Source organism: Chrysochloris asiatica, unplaced genomic scaffold (assembly GCF_000296735.1).
Source record: "Chrysochloris asiatica unplaced genomic scaffold, ChrAsi1.0 scaffold00095, whole genome shotgun sequence".
Taxonomy (NCBI): domain Eukaryota; kingdom Metazoa; phylum Chordata; class Mammalia; order Afrosoricida; family Chrysochloridae; genus Chrysochloris; species Chrysochloris asiatica.
In genome coordinates this window covers 3,360,165-3,367,643 of record NW_006408613.1, presented here as the reverse complement: position 1 = coordinate 3,367,643, position 7,479 = coordinate 3,360,165, and positions in this window count along the sequence as shown.

The window sequence follows — 7,479 nt, the reverse complement described above, 5'->3', positions numbered from 1 at the left end:
CAAGAATTATCGAGGCTTCAACTCTCACCTAAGTTAAGAACCGCTCAATTTTTCTATAAATATTTAGCTATGTCCTTTTGTTATTCTATGCAATTTAGCTTATATTATCTCTTCCTATTTTCTCACTTCAACTCAGCAGAAGCAAAGTTTCCTTTCTTATATTTGTCAGTGCACACCATTATCTTCAGGTTGAGGTACTTGGAATTATTTTGACTCCTCATTTCTGTGCTTTTTATTTCTAAGAAGTTTCTTTGTGTTCAATCTAATATATCCACAAAGAATATAAATTTATTTGCAATATTTATCTTTTATTGTTTTACACACATACATACAAATGACGGGACATCACAAAATTCATTGGAAAATGTCATTTTCCACTTATTCTATTTTTCCATGAATGTTATGAAACCCCCTCATATAGGTGTCACATTTGCCAATTTATGATTTTACATGTACATTTTAACAACAGCAGTTTTCATAATCATATGCATCCATCCCCTGTATGTGCTGCCAAATTTCTATCACAAGTTTCTTAAACAGTGATTTTCCCTCTCTTCCTCATTCCCACCTCTGGTGAGCTCTAATAAAATGTGACCTCTTCTATGAAATATCTAGGATAGGCAAAAGTATAAATAGGTTCACATACAATTTATCCTTTTTGTAAAGTTGATTTTATCTCAAATTTTATCTTCATTATATCCCACCCCAAAATTCTTTACGTATCCAAACTTAGTTTCTTGTATTCAAATTAGATTATTTGCTCTTGGAGAGCTGGAACTGTTAGGAATGAGCACAGGGAAGGCTACAGTCAGTGGCGACAGGAGTCTAAAACATGGAGTCACAGGCTATAGAAAGTGGGTTGTTACAAAGGACTCTTAATAGGAACTAGTAGGATGAAGTAGGGTAAGAGATGAGATTTTAAAGTATAAAATTTAAAACATATCATGAGGAAAATATTAACAGCAAAACTTCAGGGCAAACTATAGGACACTGTTTTCTATTTGAGGTGCTAAAATGACACATAATGAGGTGTTTGAGAAAACAATAAAATTTTCTCTATTTTATTTCTCTTCTATCCCTATAATGTACCAGAAAGATACCTAAGATTTCTGAATATTACTTGAGTTTTTGAATCGTATTTTAATTCCTATAGACAGGTTATTAGGATCACATATACCATACATTTAAGAAATCTAAATTTGAATAGAAGGCATGATTTCCTTTGCTAACGTGAAATGATCTTCTTAAGAAACTGTTTCTTTTTAAACAACATGCAAAATGTTACATAAAAGTCTTTGAAGTCCATGTAATTGCATTTTATACCATTAAAAGACAAAGTGTGTGTTGTTTCCTAGTGATTAGATGCTTTTGTAAAAAATCAAGCTGCTAGGGGTACTCTTAGGAAAATTCTCAGCAAGGTAGTTCTAATACTTAACATGTCAAATGATTTTCCATTACAAGCAATTTGCTGTACCAAACATGAGGCTGATTTTTATCAGCTGTATTTTGCATGCCTGGTCTTAGCATAACAGGTTAACACACTGATTTAATACATACTTGACTATTAATAGTCAGGGACTGTATAAAAGTTACCTGGAACAATGAATGAGTCTAAATTACTTAGGACAATAAAAGGGAAACTGTACATCACTACTCGACTGGCAGTTGAATTCTGATCGTCCCACAAGGCTTTAAATTGACAATTAGCTAGGGACACCCAAGGCATTCTCAGAGTAGAGTTGCATTTTTTTGGCCTGAGAAACTTTGGAGCAGTTCAGATTATATGGGACACTCAAGAGTAAATTATTGAAACATTTTGTATGCTTTTTGGTTATGTGTATATATATATGTAAGGGTGTACTTAAACATACACATACACGGGGATATTTCTTGTTACACCAGGGTACTGTTTCGCTGGGGCAAGGGAACACTATTGTTGGTAATGGTGAAGGTAGGATATTACCTTTAAGAACAAAGGAGAACAACCATAACAGCATGCCTACTTCTAATTGGTTAATGAGAAAGAAAGCATCTTCATCCACCATGTATGTACCTTCCCAACTCTTACTGATCCTAGAGCTTTTAAAAAAAATTTAGAAGGCAGATATCAGTTCTCTAGCATCACAATGCGCTCTACTCACAACTGGGATGGTTTATATAAGGGGTCTATTTGCTAACAGGAGTCCTGGTGTGGACCTGTGGGTTAATGCGCCAGACTGCAAAGCCGTTTGAACTGCAACGTTGGTGGTTCAAGCTTACCAGCTGCTCCTCAGAAACCCTAAACAGGGTCGCTATGGGTGGGAACCGACTCGACAGCACTTAACAACAGCAACAACATTTGCTAACAAGTAGAGATGATAGGCATTGTGGTCTCTCTTTTTAGTCACTTCCTGGTTCCACTTGTTTCATATTTATAAAATGTACTTATAAATATCTGAGAACAAAATGAGATAATGAGTGCAAGGTGCCAGTTGTGGGGAAATATATCTTAAGTGTCAAAAGGATCCTTTTATAAATGCAATCCTCTTTCACATGACTGAGAAGTTTTTATTATATCTTTGTCATATGCTCAAGTGTTTTTCAAAACACAAGACTAACTATTCATCTGTGGGTGGACATAAGGTTGTTTCCTTTGTCCATTAACAGAAGATTGTTGTTGCTTACTACCGTCTCTGGTAGCGTAGTGGTTACGAATCGGGCTGCGAACCTTAAGGTCGGCGGTTCGAAACTACCAGCTGCTCCGCGGGAGAAAGATGAGGCTTTCTACTCCCGTAAAGATTTACACCCTCGGAAACCCTGTACAGGGTCGCTATGGGTCGGAACCGACTCGATGGCACTTAACAACAACAACAACTACCGTCTAGTTGGAACCAACTCATAACGATCTTGTATAGGGTGTTCAGAGAGGCTGGTGAATTTGAACTGCCAAACTTGTGGTTGAAGCTGACCTTGTGGTTGAGTGCTTATCCAACAGTGCCACACCAGGACTCCAAGAGAGGTTTGGTGGTTATGGTGTACCGTGGAGTCGGTTCTGACTCAGTGACACTGCATAGGGTTTCAAAGACTGTAAATATTTATAGGAGCAGAAAGCCTCATCTTTCTCCTGCGGAAAGTAGATAGTTTCGAACTGCTGACCTTGAGGTTAGAAGCCAGAATCATAACTACTACGAAATATAGTACAGCCATACGTTGGATTTATTATTCAGCTGTACGAAGAAATGGTTCAAGCTCACTGGCTGCTCCTCAGAAAATCTATACAGGGGTGCTAAGGATCGGAACCAACTCGATGGCACTTAACAATATATACCAAGATATATATTTCAATAATTTCTACAGGCATAATTCAGTGACATTGATGACATTTTTCAAGTTGTACAACCATTCTTCCTTTTTAAATTGTTCCTCCCCAAATAATGTAAACTCACTTTTCCCCCAAGTTTGCTATCTAATAATCTAATATTTCAAATTTCTATTGTCAATTTCATCCCATACAATTTTTTTCTTAAAAAAAAAAGTACGATATTCAAGGCAGACTTTTCTTATTAGTTAAGAAAAACTATTCTTTGATGGTAAGACGATTCCAGGGGGTATTTTTGGTTTAAGGTTTAAAGATTATCTCAGGACAATAGTTTCAGGGATTTATCCAGCTTCCGTGGCTCTAGAAGTCAAGTACACATGAATTTGAAATTATCTTTATTTTCCCCTTTTTAACAGTATTCTTCTTAGAATCTTTGATCAAAATGTTCAGTAATGGTAACGAGGCACCACCCAGTTCTGGTCTCAGGGTAAAGAAGGCAATTAGCCACACATTTCATATTCTCCTCTTATTCCTGACTCATCTTCTTTCACTGTAGCTTTAGGCAACTAGAGACCAGTTGTTATACTTTGGATAATTACTTGCAAGCTTTTAAGATCCTAGACACTACACAATGAACTAGACATTACACAATGAAGGTAGAACTGAAGCACTAAATATGAGATCAGTGTTTCTAATGTCTCATGAAACCATAACCCCAAACCTCCAAATAAAGAAAAAAAACCACATTAGGTATTTAGTTATATATAAGTGGTCCAGCAACTACTCCTCTGTCTTTCTTTCTTGCCTTCCTTTCTTCCTTCTAGTCTTCCTTCCTCTCCTCCAATCATTCCTCTCCTTTTTATTCCTTCTTTCATCCCTCCCTTCTTTCTTTATTTTTTGTTCTCTTTTTTTTTCTGTTGTAAAAATATCACATACAACATTTTTCAATTCAATTTTTCACAAAACTACAACTTATGTCAACACCATTAATTAACTGTTCAATGTGAACTTTCCATAACCATGGCTAATTTTAAAAAATATATCACCAAGTCTTTTCTCCTAGTCTGTCTTATTCTGGAAGTTCCACCAAAACCTGATTATCATGGGTAATCTTGCTTTTCTTTGTAATACCAGTGGCATATATTCCAGCATCAAAACAATATGCCAGGCTACCACAAGAATAAGCAAGTTGTTCACTGGGAAGTCATCAAGGTAAGCAATCAAGTTCCTTCAGGACAAATCCTCCTCTAAAAGTAAAACCCAAAGGGAACACATAAGCAGGCATGTAAGCTTGCTGGCAACTACTTTGGTCTACTGGTGAGTGGAAGAGGGGGAAACGCAGCAATGAAGAAATGGGCTGAGTTCAACCATATTCCACAGACTCGCATTGACCTGGAGATGAGAGAGAGAAGAGGAAGGGCTGGTTGGTCTAAAGTGTGATGAGACCTGGAGACACCTGAGCCCACGGACAAGGACATAGCCACGGAGGGCTAGAGCTGAGAATGAAGCATCCAGCTAATATGAAGGGAGGGGAGATACATGAGAACACCCAAACTTGCAGATATTATCCATTGGACTTAGCCTCAATGGCTTGATAATCAGAACTTGACTAGGGGAAGATTTTAAAAAAAGAATACATTTTTTTGATAAGGAAATGAGGGTAAATTGCTACAATTTGATGAACTTTACCTATACTCATGGATATAGTAGCTCAGAATACCAACAGAGAAGGAAGGAGTCTTCACACGAAGTACCAATGCTATCCCCTCTGTATACAGGGTACCTAGAGGTGGACAACTTAGACATTGGCTACCTAAAATGAGGGCATGATAAAGGCATGAAGTGACTGGCTTACAAGGTTTCAAGAGGGAGTTTAGTTTAAGAGTTGGGGGTGGGGGGGGGCGTGTAGGAAAGAATCCCCACTGAATAGTTTTCATCTTGTCTAGATGGGTCTGGTAAAAAGAGATGGGATAAAATTCTTGATTGAATAGTGAGTAATTGTTATCATGACTAATTGTGACTGTCACAACTGTAAAAGTAGAAGTTTTGTAACAAAAATGGGGGAGTAGTTAATCTGAAACAGAGGACCCTAGAACCACCAAGGATAGAAGAGCACAAGCGGAATGTGGGATCTTATCCAGAGAAGCAGCTACACTAGAAACAGAGGAAGAGATGGGGACATGGAGAGAGGGAGCAGCTGAGGACTCTAGATTCATGGAAAGCGAGGGACTAAGAGCTGGCAGCCAGGAGCCAGACTTGCAGAATGTGTTCTTTGGTGGTTTAAATTATTAATATGCCTGAGTGTTGTTGTTTTTTTAAAGAGCTAAAATGAATACAGAGAAATACTTTTAACTGATGGTACATTGAGGGGATTATAATTATTGTCATGAAATAAACTATCTGATTTGTTGAATGTAAAACTGATGATATATGCTGTAAACTTTCACTCAACTCACAATAAAAGAAAAAAAAAAAGCAATATCCCACCACATCTGTTTTGTCTGTGGTTGTACCACAGTTCATTTAATTCAAGTCTAAATCAGACAACCAAATGAATTACATAAAACAAAATGACATTCTAGAATTGGATCTACTTTTTCTTCACATTTTAGTCTAAAACATTGACAAGCAAGCTAAATTTTACTCAACAGAGTCTTTTTATGATCTAAAACAAAATAATGATAAATGAGTCGACATTTATATATATTTGTGGTGCTGTAGGATAAGCACTGAATTGCAAAGTCATTTGAACTGTAAGATCGGTGGATTAAGCTCATGAGTTACTCCTTGGAAACCCTATAAAGGATCACTGTGCATAGGGGCCAACTGGATGGCACTTAATAACAACAACAATTATGTTCTAGAGCATAATTAATAACAACAATTACCGAGAGCATAACAGTGAACAAAACAAAATATTTTCTCTACTAGAGCTAACATTCCAATGGAAAATATAGAAAATAACCAGATACATATATTTGCTTAGTGTGTATGTGTGTTTGTGTGTATGCCAGAACGATGATTTCTATGGTGGCGATGGTTATGTGCTGTGGGATCAGTTCTGATTCATAACAACTGTATACGGTTTCCGAGGCTTTAAATCTTTATTGGTGCAGAAAGCCTCATCTTTTTCCCTTAGAGTGGCTGATAAGTTCAAACTGCTGACCTTGCAGTTAGCATTTCAGCTCATAATCTACTACACTACCACAAATCCTTGATAATTTCTATAAAGGTAATTAAATCAGAATGCTAACTGAAAGGTGAGAGATTCAGATAACTCGGTGGATAGGCCTGTTGATCTACTTTCAAAAAAATCACTTCTGGTCTGACACACCTGGGGTGTCCATGAGTCAGAATTAACTGTATGACAGCTAGACCATATGAATGTAGGCAGGAAGAGTATTGAGTACAAATACCATGTGCATACTAACATATTACTCTGAGCAAAAACTAGAAGGTCTGCATGGCCATGGTCAAATGATATGGGAAGAAAATTGGTAGGACATGAGATTTGAGAGGTTATAGCAATTGAAAGATATAGGGTCATGTAGGACATATTTGGTAGAAAGCATTAGCCCTCCTTCAAAGATTTATGCTTGTTTTCCATAGTCTGTATTTGATTCTGGAAAGTAGCTTCTCAGTTATAGACCGCATTTTGCAACTTCCATTGCTGCTTCTGGAGTCCTGGTGTGGGGCTGTGGGTTAATGTGCTGGAATGTCAAATTGGTTTGAACTGCAAGGTCAGTGTTCAAGCTTGTTCACCAGCTGCTCCTTGGAAACCCTAGACGGGGTCACTATGGGCCAGAATCAACTTGACTGCACTTAACAACAACAACAAATTGCCATTCCTAGTGTGGTGTTGTATGATAAACACTGGACTCTGGGAGGAGGTGGGGCTGGATGTCGGATAGGGTAGAGGTGCAGTAAAGATATCCATAAGCAATACCACAGAATACCAGACAAAGTGGGTTTAGGGGAGAGTTCTAAAACTCTGAAACACATAGGTTGTTGTTGTTGTTAAGTGCCATCGACTCAATACCAACCCATAGCGACTTTATGTACAGCTGAACGAAACACTGCCCAATTCTTGGCCAAACTCACTACTGTTGCCATGCTTGAGTCCATCGATGCTGCCACTTGGCTAATCCATTTCATAGGGTGTCTTCCTCTTTTTCTCTGAC